This window comes from Petromyzon marinus, chromosome 75 (assembly GCF_048934315.1).
Source record: "Petromyzon marinus isolate PM22_M1 ecotype Great Lakes invasive population chromosome 75, UKy_Petmar_22M1.pri1.0, whole genome shotgun sequence".
Taxonomy (NCBI): Eukaryota; Metazoa; Chordata; class Hyperoartia; order Petromyzontiformes; family Petromyzontidae; genus Petromyzon; species Petromyzon marinus.
Genome location: NC_133741.1, coordinates 7,566,676 through 7,582,929, shown reverse-complemented (window position 1 = coordinate 7,582,929; position 16,254 = coordinate 7,566,676). Strand labels below are relative to the sequence as shown.

The 16,254-nt window shown below is 56.6% G+C and overlaps 1 pseudogene; it reads right to left on the bottom strand.

The window, feature by feature from the left end:
- The window catches only part of LOC116938361 (kinesin-like protein KIF1B), a 102,614-nt pseudogene that overhangs the window by 35,239 nt on the left and 51,121 nt on the right, over window positions 1–16,254 (bottom strand).

Genomic DNA, 16,254 nt, shown 5'->3' with positions numbered 1-16,254 from the left:
TCACTCAGACACTCACACAGAGACTCACACACACAGAGACTCACACACTCTGAGACTCACACAGACACTCACACAGAGACTCACCACACACACAGAGACTCACACTCACACAGAGACGCACCACACACACAGAGACTCACACTCACACAGAGACTCACTCACTCACACAGAGACTCACACTCACACAGAGACTCACACACACACACAGACACACAGAGACTCACACAGAGACTCACCACACAGCTGCTATGCATTGCCTGTGGGTCACATTAGCAGCAGCGCCAAGCAAGAGACCAGCAGTGGATAGAGCAAAACAGCTGCAGGCGCCATGGTGGTGGTGATGATGGTGGTGGTGATGGTGGTGGTGATGATGGCGGTAATGGTGGTGATGGTAGTGATGGTGGCAGTGGTGATGGTGGTGATGGTGGTGATGGTGATGACGGTGATGGTGGTGATGATGATGGTGGTGATGATGATGGTGTTGATGATCGTGATGGTGGTGGTGATGATGGCGGTAATGGTGGTGATGGTAGTGATGGTGGCAGTGATGATGATGGTGGTGATGATGATGGTGGTGATGATGGTGGTGGTGATGATGATCGTGATGGTGGCGGTGATGATGATGGTGGTGATGATGATGGTGGTGGTGATGATGGTGATGGTGGCGGTGATGATGATGGTGATGATGATGGCGGTGATGATGATGATGGTGGTGGTGATGATGGTGATGGTGGTGGTGATGATGATGATGGTGATGATGATGGTGGTGGTGATGATGATGATGGTGATGATGATGTTGGTGATGATGTTGGTGGTGATGATGTTGGTGGTGATGATGTTGGTGGTGATGATGATGATGGTGGTGATGATGGTGATGGTGGCGGTGATGATGATGGTGGTGATGATGGCGGTGATGATGATGATGGTGGTGGTGATGATGATGGTGGTGATGATGTTGGTGGTGATGATGTTGGTGATGATGATCGTGATGGTGGTGGTGATGATGGTGGTGGTGGTTACACACATTTAGTTCCGTGTGGTTCCAAACGAGATTGAGCTGATGTGTCTTAAGAGGGGAGACACGGGGAGAGAGACGTGGGGAGAGAGACACGGGGAGACACGGGGAGTGAGACACGGGGAGACACGGGGAGAGAGACACGGGGGGGGAGACACGGGGAGAGAGACACGGGGAGACACGGGGAGACACGGGGAGAGAGACACGGGGAGAGAGACACGGGGGGTGAGACACGGGGGGTGAGACACGGGGGGAGAGACACAGGGGGTGAGACAAGGGGGGTGAGACACACGGAGAGACAGGCTGTGGTGAACCCGGCCCCGGTGAGTCCCCGGTGAGTCCCGGTAAGCCCCGGTGAGTCCCGGCGAGCCACTCACTGTCCCCGGTGAGTCCCCGGTAAGCCCCAGTGAGTCCCCGGTGAGTCCCCGGTGAGCCACTCACTGTCCACGATGTTCCGCAGGCCCTGTGAGTCCCCGGTGAGTCCCCAGTGAGTCCCCGGTGAGTCCCGGTGAGTCCCCGGTGAGTCCCCTGTGAGTCCCCGATGTCCCCGGTGAGTCCCGGTGAGTCCCCGGTGAGTCCCCGGTGAGCCCCCTGTGAGTCCCCGATGTCCCCGGTGAGTCCCCGGTGAGTCCCCTGTGAGTCCCCGATGTCCCCGGTGAGTCCCGGTGAGTCCCCGGTGAGTCCCCGGTGAGCCCCCGGCGAGCCACTCACTGTCCATGATGTCCCCGGTGAGTCCCCGGTGAGTCCCCTGTGAGCCCCCGGTGAGCCCCCGGTGAGTCCCCGGTGAGTCCCCGGTGAGTCCCCGGTGAGTCCCCGGCGAGCCACTCACTGTCCACGATGTCCCCCAGGCCCTGTGAGTCCCCGGTGAGTCCCCGGTGAGTCCCCGGTGAGCCACTCACTGTCCACGATGTTCCCCAGGCCCTGTGAGTCCCCGGTGAGTCCCCAGTGAGTCCCCGGTGAGTCCCGGTGAGTCCCCGGTGAGTCCCCTGTGAGTCCCCGATGTCCCCGGTGAGTCCCCGGTGAGTCCCGGTGAGTCCCCGGTGAGTCCCCGGTGAGCCCCCTGTGAGTCCCCGATGTCCCCGGTGAGTCCCCGGTGAGTCCCCTGTGAGTCCCCGATGTCCCCGGTGAGTCCCGGTGAGTCCCCGGTGAGTCCCCGGTGAGTCCCCGGCGAGTCACTCACTGTCCACGATGTCCCTGGTGAGTCCCCGGTGAGTCCCCTGTGAGTCCCCGGTGAGTCCCCGGTGAGTCCCCGGCGAGCCACTCACTGTCCACGATGTCCCCCAGGCCCTGTGAGTCCCCGGTGAGTCCCCGGTGAGCCCCCGGTGAGCCCCCGGTGAGTCCCCGGTGAGTCCCCGGTGAGTCCCCGGTGAGCCCCCGGTGAGTCCCCGGTGAGCCCCCGGCGAGCCACTCACTGTCCACGATGTCCCCCAGGCCCTGTGAGTCCCCGGTGAGTCCCCGGTGAGCCCCCGGTGAGCCCCGGTGAGTCCCCGGTGAGCCCCCGGCGAGCCACTCACTGTCCACGATGTCCCCCAGGCCCTGTGAGTCCCCGGTGAGTCCCCGGTGAGCCCCCGGTGAGCCCCGGTGAGTCCCCGGTGAGCCCCCGGCGAGCCACTCACTGTCCACGATGTCCCCCAGGCCCTGTGAGTCCCCGGTGAGTCCCCGGTGAGCCCCCGGTGAGTCCCCGGTGAGTCCCCGGTGAGCCCCCGGCGAGCCACTCACTGTCCACGATGTCCCCCAGGCCCTGTGAGTCCCCGGTGAGCCCCGGTGAGTCCCCGGTGAGCCCCCGGTGAGTCCCCGGTGAGCCCCCGGTGAGTCCCCGGTGAGCCCCCGGCGAGCCACTCACTGTCCACGACGTCCCCCAGGCCCTGTGAGCGTAGCAGCAGCTTGAGGCGAGAGACCTCCTCCTTGAGCTCCCGGATGAGTCGAGCGTTGGGGTCCTCGTTCACCACGGCGTTACACTTTATCTGCTTGGCCCTGTCGGCATACCTACGGGGTGGTGAGGAGGTGGTGAGGGGAGTGGTGAGTGAGTGGGTGAGTGAGTGGGTGGGTGGGTGGGTGAGTGAGTGAGTGAGTGGTGAGTGAGAGTGAGTGGTGAGTGAGTGGTGAGTGAGTGGTGAGTGAGTGGTGAGTAAGCGTTGGGGTCCTCGTTCACCACGGCGTTACACTTTATCTGCTTGGCCCTGTCGGCATACCTACGGGGTGGTGAGGAGGTGGTGAGGAGGTGGTGAGTGGTGAGTGAGTGGTGAGTGAGAGTGAGTGGTGAGTGGGTGAGTGAGTGAGTGAGAGTGAGTGAGAGTGGGTGAGTGAGTGAGTGAGTGGTGAGTGAGTGGGTGAGTGGTGAGTGAGTGGTGAGTGAGGGGAGTGAGTGGTGAGTGAGTGGTGAGAAAGGTGAGTCAGTGAGTGGTGAGTGAGTGAGGGGAGTGAGTGGTGAGTGAGTGAGAGTGAGTGGTGAGGTGGTGGTGAGTGAGTGGTGAGTGAGTGGTGAGGGGGTGGTGAGTGAGTGGTGAGTGAGGGGAGTGAGTGGTGAGTGAGTGGTGAGTGAGTGGTGAGTAAGCGTTGGGGTCCTCGTTCACCACGGCGTTACACTTTATCTGCTTGGCCCTGTCGGCATACCTACGGGGTGGTGAGTGAGGGGAGTGAGTGTGAGTGGGTGGTGAGTGAGCGGTGAGAAAGGTGAGTGAGTGAGTGGTGAGTGAGTGAGAGTGAGTGGTGAGTGAGTGGAGAGTGAGTGAGAGTGAGTGGTTGAGTGGTGAGTGTGAGTGAGTGAGTTGTGAGTGAGTGAGAGTGAGTGGTGAGTGAGTGGTGAGTGAGTGGTGAGTAAGCGTTGGGGTCCTCGTTCACCACGGCGTTACACTTTATCTGCTTGGCCCTGTCGGCATACCTACGGGGTGGTGAGGAGGTGGTGAGGGAGTGGTGAGTGGTGAGTGAGTGGTGAGTGAGAGTGAGTGGTGAGGGGGTGGTGAGTGAGTGGTGAGTGAGAGGTGGGTGAGTGAGTGGGTGGGTGGGTGAGTGAGTGAGGTAGTGAGTGGGTGAGTGAGTGAGTGGTGAGTGAGTGGTGAGTGAGTGGTGAGTAAGCGTTGGGGTCCTCGTTCACCACGGCGTTACACTTTATCTGCTTGGCCCTGTCGGCATACCTACAGGGTGGTGAGTGAGGTGGTGAGGGAGTGGTGAGTGAGAGTGAGTGGTGAGTGAGTGGTGAGTAAGCGTTTGGATCCTCGTTCACCACGGCGTTACACTTTATCTGCTTGGCCCTGTCGGCATACCTACGGGGTGGTGAGGAGGTGGTGAGGAGGTGGTGAGTGAGGGGAGTGAGTGGTGAGTGGGTGAGTGAGTGGTGAGTGAGTGGTGAGTAAGCGTTGGGGTCCTCGTTCACCACGGCGTTACACTTTATCTGCTTGGCCCTGTCGGCATACCTACGGGGTGGTGAGGAGGTGGTGAGGGAGTGGTGAGTGGTGAGTGAGTGGTGAGTGAGAGTGAGTGGTGAGGGGGTGGTGAGTGAGTGGTGAGTGAGAGGTGGGTGAGTGAGTGGGTGGGTGGGTGAGTGAGTGAGGTAGTGAGTGGGTGAGTGAGTGAGTGGTGAGTGAGTGGTGAGTGAGTGGTGAGTAAGCGTTGGGGTCCTCGTTCACCACGGCGTTACACTTTATCTGCTTGGCCCTGTCGGCATACCTACAGGGTGGTGAGTGAGGTGGTGAGGGAGTGGTGAGTGAGAGTGAGTGGTGAGTGAGTGGTGAGTAAGCGTTTGGATCCTCGTTCACCACGGCGTTACACTTTATCTGCTTGGCCCTGTCGGCATACCTACGGGGTGGTGAGGAGGTGGTGAGGAGGTGGTGAGTGAGGGGAGTGAGTGGTGAGTGGGTGAGTGAGTGGTGAGTGAGTGGTGAGTAAGCGTTGGGGTCCTCGTTCACCACGGCGTTACACTTTATCTGCTTGGCCCTGTCGGCATACCTACGGGGTGGTGAGGAGGTGGTGAGGAGGTGGTGAGTGAGGGGAGTGAGTGGTGAGTGGGTGAGTGAGTGGTGAGTGAGTGGTGAGTAAGCGTTGGGGTCCTCGTTCACCACGGCGTTACACTTTATCTGCTTGGCCCTGTCGGCATACCTACGGGGTGGTGAGGAGGTGGTGAGGGAGTGGTGAGTGAGTGGTGAGTGGTGAGTGAGTGGTGAGTGGTGAGTGTGAGTGAGTGAGTTGTGAGTGAGTGAGAGTGAGTGAGAGTGAGTGGTGAGTGGGTGGTGAGTGAGTGGTGAGTAAGCGTTGGGATCCTCGTTCACCACGGCGTTACACTTTATCTGCTTGGCCCTGTCGGCATACCTACGGGGTGGTGAGGAGGTGGTGAGTGAGGGGAGAGAGTGGTGAGTGAGTGAGTGGTGAGTGAGAGTGAGTGGTGAGTGGGTGAGTGAGTGAGTGAGAGTGAGTGAGAGTGGGTGAGTGAGTGAGTGAGTGGTGAGTGAGTGGGTGAGTGGTGAGTGAGTGGTGAGTGAGGGGAGTGAGTGGTGAGTGAGTGGTGAGAAAGGTGAGTCAGTGAGTGGTGAGTGAGTGAGGGGAGTGAGTGGTGAGTGAGTGAGAGTGAGTGGTGAGTGAGTGGAGAGTGAGTGAGAGTGAGTGGTTGAGTGGTGAGTGTGAGTGAGTGAGTTGTGAGTGAGTGAGAGTGAGTGAGAGTGAGTGGTGAGTGAGTGGTGAGTGAGTGGTGAGTAAGCGTTGGGATCCTCGTTCACCACGGCGTTACACTTTATCTGCTTGGCCCTGTCGGCATACCTACGGGGTGGTGAGGAGGTGGTGAGGGAGTGGTGAGTGGTGAGTGAGTGGTGAGTGAGAGTGAGTGGTGAGGGGGTGGTGAGTGAGTGGTGAGTGAGAGGTGGGTGAGTGAGTGGGTGGGTGGGTGAGTGAGTGAGGTAGTGAGTGGGTGAGTGAGTGAGTGGTGAGTGAGTGGTGAGTGAGTGGTGAGTAAGCGTTGGGGTCCTCGTTCACCACGGCGTTACACTTTATCTGCTTGGCCCTGTCGGCATACCTACAGGGTGGTGAGTGAGGTGGTGAGGGAGTGGTGAGTGAGAGTGAGTGGTGAGTGAGTGGTGAGTAAGCGTTTGGATCCTCGTTCACCACGGCGTTACACTTTATCTGCTTGGCCCTGTCGGCATACCTACGGGGTGGTGAGGAGGTGGTGAGGAGGTGGTGAGTGAGGGGAGTGAGTGGTGAGTGGGTGAGTGAGTGGTGAGTGAGTGGTGAGTAAGCGTTGGGGTCCTCGTTCACCACGGCGTTACACTTTATCTGCTTGGCCCTGTCGGCATACCTACGGGGTGGTGAGGAGGTGGTGAGGGAGTGGTGAGTGAGTGGTGAGTGGTGAGTGAGTGGTGAGTGAGTGGTGAGTGGTGAGTGTGAGTGAGTGAGTTGTGAGTGAGTGAGAGTGAGTGAGAGTGAGTGGTGAGTGGGTGGTGAGTGAGTGGTGAGTAAGCGTTGGGATCCTCGTTCACCACGGCGTTACACTTTATCTGCTTGGCCCTGTCGGCATACCTACGGGGTGGTGAGGAGGTGGTGAGGGAGTGGTGAGTGGTGAGTGAGTGGTGAGTGAGAGTGAGTGGTGAGGGGGTGGTGAGTGAGTGGTGAGTGAGAGGTGGGTGAGTGAGTGGGTGGGTGGGTGAGTGAGTGAGGTAGTGAGTGGGTGAGTGAGTGGTGAGTGAGTGAGTGGTGAGTGAGTGGTGAGTGAGTGAGTGGTGAGTGAGTGGTGAGTGAGTGGTGAGTAAGCGTTGGGATCCTCGTTCACCACGGCGTTACACTTTATCTGCTTGGCCCTGTCGGCATACCTACGGGGTGGTGAGGAGGTGGTGAGTGAGGGGAGAGAGTGGTGAGTGAGTGAGTGGTGAGTGAGAGTGAGTGGTGAGTGGGTGAGTGAGTGAGTGAGAGTGAGTGAGAGTGGGTGAGTGAGTGAGTGAGTGGTGAGTGAGTGGGTGAGTGGTGAGTGAGTGGTGAGTGAGGGGAGTGAGTGGTGAGTGAGTGGTGAGAAAGGTGAGTCAGTGAGTGGTGAGTGAGTGAGGGGAGTGAGTGGTGAGTGAGTGAGAGTGAGTGGTGAGGTGGTGGTGAGTGAGTGGTGAGTGAGTGGTGAGGGGGTGGTGAGTGAGTGGTGAGTGAGGGGAGTGAGTGGTGAGTGAGTGGTGAGTGAGTGGTGAGTGAGTGAGTGGTGAGTGAGTGGTGAGTGAGTGAGTGGTGAGTGAGTGGTGAGGGGGTGGTGAGTGAGTGGTGAGTGAGGGGAGTGAGTGGTGAGCGAGTGGTGAGTGAGTGGTGAGGGGGTGGTGAGTGAGTGGTGAGAAAGGTGAGTAAGTGAGAGTGAGTGGGAGTGAGTGGTGAGCGAGTGGTGAGTGAGTGGGTGGGAGTGAGTGGTGAGTGAGTGGTGAGTGAGTGAGTGAGTGGTGAGTGAGTGGTGAGTGGTGAGTGAGTGAGAGTGAGTGGTGAGGTGAGTGAGTGGTGAGTGAGTGAGAGTGAGTGGTGAGTGAGTGGTGAGTGAGTGTGTGAGTGAGTGGTGAGTGGGTGAGTGAGTGAGTGGTGAGTGAGTGGTGAGTGGGTGAGTGAGTGGTGAGTGGTGAGTGAGTGTGTGAGTGAGTGGGTGAGTGAGTGAGTGGTGAGTGAGTGGTGAGTGGGTGAGTGAGTGGTGAGTGGTGAGTGAGTGTGTGAGTGAGTGGTGAGTGAGAGTGAGTGGTGAGGGGGTGGTGAGTGAGTTGGGAGTGGGTGGTAGTGATAGTGATGGTGGTGATGATGGTGATGGTAGTGATGGTGGTAGTGATGGTGATGGTGGTGGTAGTGATGGTGGTAGTGATGGTGATGGTGGTGGTCGTGATGGTGGTGATGGTGGTGGTAGTGGTCGTGATGGTGGTGGTGGTAGTGATGGTGGTGATGGTGATGATGGTGACGGTGGTGATGATGGTGAAGATGGTGATGATGGCAGTGATGATGGTGATGATGGTGATGGTGGAAGTGATGGTGATGGTGGTGATGATGGTGATAGTGCTAGTGATGGTGATGATAGTGAAGATGGTGTTCGTGATGGTGGTGATGTGGTAGTGATGGTGGTAGTGATGATGGTAGTGGTAGTGGTGGTGCTAGTGGTTGTGATGGTGGTGGTGCTAGTGGTGGTGATCGTGGTGATGGTGGTAGTAGTGATAGTGATGATGGTGGTGGTGGTGGTGATGGTAGTGATGGTGGAAGTGATGATGGTAGTGGTGGTGGTAGTAGTGATAGTGTTAATGGTGGTAGTAGTGATAGTGATGATGGTGGTGGTGGTGATGGCAGTGATGGTGGTAGTAGTGGTAGTGATGGTGGTGATGGTGGTAGTAGTGATAGTGATGATGGTGGTGGTGGTGATGGCAGTGATGGTGGTAGTAGTGGTAGTGATGGTGGTGATGGTGGTAGTAGTGATAGTGATGATGGTGGTGGTGATGGTGGTAGTAGTGGTAGTGATGGTGGTGATGATGGTGACGGTGGTGATGGTGGTAGTAGTGATAGTGGCGATGGTGATGGTAGTGGTGACGGTAGTGATGGTGGTAGGAGTGGTAGTGACGGTAGTGATGGTGATGATGGTGGTGGTGATGGTGGTGGTGATGGTGGTAGTAGTGATAGTGATGGTAGTGATGGTAGTGATGGTGGTAGTAGTGGTAGTGGTGATGGTGGTAGTGATGGTGATGATGGTGACGATGGTGATGATGGTGACGGTGGTGACGATGGTGACGGTGGTGATAGTGATGGTAGTGATGGTAACGATGGTGACGATGGTGATAGTGATGGTGATGATGGTGGTAGTGATGGTAGTGATGGTGATGATGGTGATGATGGTGGTAGTGATGGTGATAGTGATGGTAACGATGGTGACGATGGTGATGATGGTGACAATGGTGATGATGGTGATGATGGTGGTAGTGATGGTGATGATGGTGACGATGGTGATGATGGTGATGATGGTGATAGTGATGGTGATGATGGTGACGATGGTGACGATGGTGATGATGGTGGTAGTGATGGTAGTGATGGTGATGATGGTGGTAGTGATGGTAGTGATGGTGACGATGGTGATAGTGATGGTAGTGATGGTGATGATGGTGACGATGGTGATGATGGTGATGATGGTAGTGATGGTAGTGATGGTAGTGATGGTGATAGTGATGGTGACGATGGTGATGATGGTGGTAGTGATGGTGATGATGGTGATAGTCATAGTGATGGTGGTAGTGATGGTGATGATGGTGACGATGGTGATGATGGTGACGATGGTGATGATGGTGATAGTGATAGTGATGGTGGTAGTGATGGTGATGATCGTGACGATGGTGATGATGGTGACGATGATGATGGTGGTGGTGGTGATGATGGTGATGGTGACGATGGTGACGGTGGTGACGATGGTGACGGTGGTGATGACGGTGGTGATGATGGTGACGATGGTGACGATGGTGACGATGGTGATGGTGGTAGTGATGGTAGTGATGGTGATAGTGATGGTGACGATGGTGGTAGCGATGGTGATGATGGTGGTAGTGATGGTAGTGATGGTGATAGTGACGATGGTGGTAGTGATGGTAGTGATGATGATAGTGATGGTAATGATGGTGACGATGGGGACGATGGTGACGATGGTGATGGTGGTAGTGATGGTAGTGATGGTGATGATGGTAGTGATGGTGATAGTGATGGTGATAGTGATGATAGTGATGGTGACGATGGTGACGATGGTGACGATGGTGACGATGGTGACGGCACCTCAGGGTGCCCAGCGTCTCATCGTAGTTGATGTCGGCTGGACTGAGAGCGGCCACCATCGCCGTGCGGGAGTTTCCACCTACAGAGAGTCATGCCACAACACCACCACTCACCTAGAGTCAGGCCACAACACCACCACTCACCACTCACCTACAGAGAGAGTCATGCCACAACACCACCAGTAACCACAACACCACCACTCACCTAGAGTCAGGCCACAACACCACCACTCACCTAGAGTCAGGCCACAACACCACCACTCACCACTCACCTACAGAGAGAGTCATGCCACAACACCACCAGTAACCACAACACCACCACTCACCTAGAGTCAGGCCACAACACCACCACTCACCTAGAGTCAGGCCACAACACCACCACTCACCTAGAGTCAGGCCACAACACCACCACTCACCTACAGAGAGAGTCATGCCACAACACCACCAGTAACCACAACACCACCACTCACCACAACACCACCACTCACCTACAGAGAGAGTCAGGCCACAACACCACCAGTAACCACAACACCACCACTCACCTAGAGAGTGTCAGACCACAACACCACCACTCACCACAACCACTCACCTGGAGGCAGGCCACAACACCACCACTCACCACAACACCACCACTCACCACAACACCACCACTCACCTACAGAGAGTCAGACCACAACACCACCAGTAACCACAACACCACCACTCACCACAACACCACCACTCACCTATAGAGAGGTAGGCCACAACACAACCACTCACCACAACCACTCACCTGGAGGCAGGCCACAACACCACCACTCACTACTCACCTAGAGTCAGGCCAAAACACCACCACTCACCACTCACCTACAGAGAGAGTCAGGCCACAACACCACCAGTAACCACAACACCACCACTCACCACAACACCACTCACCTACAGAGAGAGTCAGGCTACAACACCACCAGTAACCACAACACCACCACTCACCACAACACCACCACTCACCTAGAGAGTATCAGGCCACAACACCACCACTCACCACAACCACTCACCTAGAGGCAGGCATCAACACCACCACTCACCTGCAGAGAGAGTCAGGCCACAACACCACCAGTAACCACAACACCACCACTCACCACAACACCACCACTCACCTAGAGAGAGTCAGGCCACAACACCACCACTCACCACAACCACTCACCTGGAGTTAGGCCACAACACCACCACTTACCACAACACCACCACTCACCTATAGAGAGGCAGACCACAACACAACCACTCACCACAACACCACCACTCACCTACAGAGAGAGTCAGGCCACAACACCACCAGTAACCACAACACCACCACTCACCACAACACCACCACTCACCTAGAGAGAGTCAGGCCACAACACCACCACTCACCACAACCACTCACCTGGAGTTAGGCCACAACACCACCACTTACCACAACACCACCACTCACCTATAGAGAGGCAGGCCACAACACAACCACTCACCACAACACCACCACTCACCTACAGAGAGAGTCAGGCCACAACACCACCAGTAACCACAACACCACCACTCACCACAACACCACCACTCACCTAGAGAGAGTCAGGCCACAACACCACCACTCACCACAACCACTCACCTGGAGTTTGGCCACAACACCACCACTTACCACAACACCACCACTCACCTATAGAGAGGCAGGCCACAACACAACCACTCACCACAACACCACCACTCACCTACAGAGAGAGTCAGGCCACAACACCAGTAACCACAACACCACCACTCACCTAGAGTCAGTCCACAACACCACCAGTAACCACAACACCACCACTCACCTAGAGAGTCAGGCCACAACACCACCGCTCACCTAGAGTCAGGCCACAACACCACCAGTAACCACAACACCACCACTCACCTAGAGAGTCAGGCCACAACACCACCACTCAACACAACACCACCACTCACCTAGAGACAGGCCACAACACCACCAGTAACCACAACCACTCACCTGGGGTGAAGGCCACAACACCACCACTCACCACAACCACTCACCTGGAGGCAGGCCACAACACCACCACTCACCTACAGAGAGAGTCGGGCCACAACACCAGTAACCACAACACCACCACTCACCTAGAGTCAGGCCACAACACCACCAGTAACCACAACAACACCACTCACCTAGAGAGTCAGGCCACAACACCACCACTCACCACAACACCACCACTCACCTAGAGTCAGGCCACAACACCACCAGTAACCACAACCACTCACCTGGGGTGTAGGCCACAACACCACCACTCACCACAACCACTCACCTGGAGGTAGGCCACAACACCACCACTCACCTACAGAGAGTCAGACCACAACACCACCACTCACCACTCATCTAGAGAGTCAGACCACAACACCACCACTCACCTACAGAGAGCCAGGCCACAACACCACCACTCACCACAACCACTCACCTAGAGAGAGTCAGGCCACAACACCACCTCTCACCACTCACCTAGAGAGTTAGTCCACAACACCACCGCTCACCTAGAGGCAGGCCACAACACCACCGCTCACCACAACCACTCACCTAGAGAGAGTCAGGCCACAACACCACCTCTCACCACTCACCTAGAGAGTTAGTCCACAACACCACCGCTCACCTAGAGGCAGGCCACAACACCACCGCTCACCACAACCACTCACCTACAGAGTCAAGCCACAACACCACCACTCACCACAACCACTCACCTGGAGGCAGGCCACAACACCACCACTCACCACAACCACTCACCTGGAGGAAGGCCACAACACCACCACTCACCTACAGAGAGTCGGGCCACAACACCAGCACTCACCACTCATCTAGAGAGTCAGACCACAACACCACCACTCACCTACAGAGAGTCAGACCACAACACCACCACTCACCACTCATCTAGAGAGTCAGACCACAACACCACCACTCACCTACAGAGAGCCAGTCCACAACACCACCACTCACCACAACCACTCACCTAGAGAGGCAGGCCACAACACCACCACTCACCTAGAGTCAGACCACAACACGACCACTCACCTAGAGAGAGTCAGGCCACAACACCACCTCTCACCACTCACCTAGAGAGTCAGTCCACAACACCACCGCTCACCTAGAGGCAGGCCACAACACCACCTTTCACCACAACCACTCACCTACAGAGTCAATCCTCAACACCACCACTCACCACAACCACTCACCTGGAGTCAGGCCACAACACCACCACTCACCACAACCACTCACCTGGAGGTAGGCCACAACACCACCACTCACCTACAGAGAGTTGGGCCACAACACCACCACTCACCACAACACCACCACTCACCTAGAGTCAGGCCACAACACCACCAGTAACCACAACCACTCACCTGGGGTGTAGGCCACAACACCACCACTCACCACAAACACTCACCTGGAGTCAGGCCACAACACCACCACTCACCTACAGAGAGTAGGCCACAACACCACCACTCACCACTCATCTAGAGAGTCAGACCACAACACCACCACTCACCTACAGAGAGTCAGGCCACAACACCACCACTCACCACAACCACTCACCTAGAGAGGCAGGCCACAACACCACCACTCACCTAGAGTCAGACCACAACACGACCACTCACCTAGAGAGAGTCAGGCCACAACACCACCTCTCACCACTCACCTAGAGAGTTAGTCCACAACACCACCGCTCACCTAGAGGCAGGCCACAACACCACCGCTCACCACAACCACTCACCTACAGAGTCAAGCCACAACACCACCACTCACCACAACCACTCACCTGGAGGCAGGCCACAACACCACCACTCACCACAACCACTCACCTGGAGGAAGGCCACAACACCACCACTCACCTACAGAGAGTCGGGCCACAACACCAGCACTCACCACTCATCTAGAGAGTCAGACCACAACACCACCACTCACCTACAGAGTCAGACCACAACACCACCACTCACCACTCATCTAGAGAGTCAGACCACAACACCACCACTCACCTACAGAGAGCCAGTCCACAACACCACCACTCACCACAACCACTCACCTGGAGGCAGGCCACAACACCACCACTCACCACAACCACTCACCTGGAGGCAGGCCACAACACCATCACTCACCTACAGAGAGTCGGGCCACAACACCAGCACTCACCACTCATCTAGAGAGTCAGACCACAACACCACCACTCACCTACAGAGAGTCAGACCACAACACCACCACTCACCACTCATCTAGAGAGTCAGACCACAACACCACCACTCACCTACAGAGACTCAGGCCACAACACCACCACTCACCACTCATCTAGAGAGTCAGACCACAACACCACCACTTACCTACAGAGAGCTAGGCCACAACACCACCACTCACCTAGAGAGAGTTAGGCCACAACACCACCTCTTACCACTCACCTAGATAGTCAGACCACAACACCACCACTCACCACTCGCCTATAGAATCAGGCCACAACACCACTCACCACAACCACTCACCTAGAGAGAGTCAGGCCACAACACCACCTCTCATCACTCACCTATAGAGTGAGGCCACAACACCACCACTCACCACAACCACTCACCTCGATAGTCAGGCCACAACACCACCACTCACCTACAGAGTCAGGCCACAATCACAGACCTGGTTAGACCCCCTGACTAGACCCCCTAGACCCCCTGACAAGACCCCCTGGCTAGACCACCTAGACCCCCTAGACCCCCTGGCTAGACCCCTGGCTAGACCCCCTGGCTAGACCCCCTAGACCCCCTGACTAGACCCCCTGACTAGACCCCCTAAACCCCCTAGACCCCCTAGACCCCCTGACTAGACCCCCTAGACCCCCTGGCTAGACCCCCTGGCTAGACCCCCACCCCCCTGACTAGACCCCCTAGACCCCCTGGCTAGACCCCCTAGCTAGACCCCCTAGACCCCCTGGCTAGACCCCCTAGCTAGACCCCCTAGACCCCTGGCTAGACCCCCTGGCTAGACCCCCTAGCTAGACCCCCTAGACCCCTGACTAGACCCCCTAGACCCCCTGACTAGACCCCCTGACTAGACCCCCTGACTAGACCCCCCCCTGGCTAGACCCCTGGCTAGACCCCCTGGCTAGACCCCCTAGACCCCCTAGACCCCTGGCTAGACCCCCTAGACCCCCTGGACCCCCTAGACCCCTGTCTAGACCCCTGTCTAGACCACCTAAACCCCTCGGCTAGACCCCCTAGACCCCGGCTAGACCCCTGGCTAGACCCCCTAGACCCCTGGCTAGACCCCTGGCTAGACCCCCTAGACCCCTGGCTAGACCCCCTAGACCGCTCACCCAGATTCTCGCGCAAGAGCCACGTGAGAACCGAGTCTCGGTAGGGGATGAAGTCACTCTTTCGCTTCTTCTTGCCCTGCTGCTAACACAGAGACACACAGGGGTAGACACACACAGAGACACACAGACACAGGGGTAGACACTCACACGCAGAAACACACAGGGGTAGACACACACAGATACACAGGGTAGACACACACAGAGACACACAGGGGTAGACACTCACACACAGACACACAGGGGTAGACACTCACACACAGACACACAGGGGTAGACACACACAGAGACACAGACACACAGGGGTAGACACTCACACACAGAGACACAGACACAGGGGTAGACACACACACAGAGACACAGACACACAGGGGTAGACACTCACACACAGACACAGGGGTAAACACTCACACACAGACACACAGGGGTAGACACTCACACACAGACACACAGGGGTAGACACACACACACAGACACACAGGGGTAGACACACACAGAGACACAGACACACAGGGGTAGACACTCACACACAGACACAGGGGTAGACACTCACACACAGACACACAGGGGTAGACACTCACACACAGACACACAGGGGTAGACACACACACAGAAACACAGGGGTAGACACACACAGAGACACAGGGGTAGACACTCACACACAGACACAGGGGTAGACACACACACAGACACACAGGGGTAGACACACACAGAGACACAGACACACAGGGGTAGACACTCACACACAGACACACAGGGGTAGACACTCACACACAGACACACAGGGGTAGACACACACACAGGGGTAGACACACACAGAGACACAGACACACAGGGGTAGACACTCACACACAGACACAGGGGTAGACACTCACACACAGACACACAGGGGTAGACACTCACACACAGACACACAGGGGTAGACACACACACACAGACACACAGGGGTAGACACTCATACACAGAGACACAGGGGTAGACACACACACAGGGGTAGACACACACACAGAGACACAGGGGTAGACACACACAGAGACACAGGGGTAGACACTCACACACAGACACAGGGGTAGACACACACACAGACACACAGGGGTAGACACACACACAGAGACACAGACACACAGGGGTAGACACTCACACACACAGACACACAGGGGTAGACACTCACACA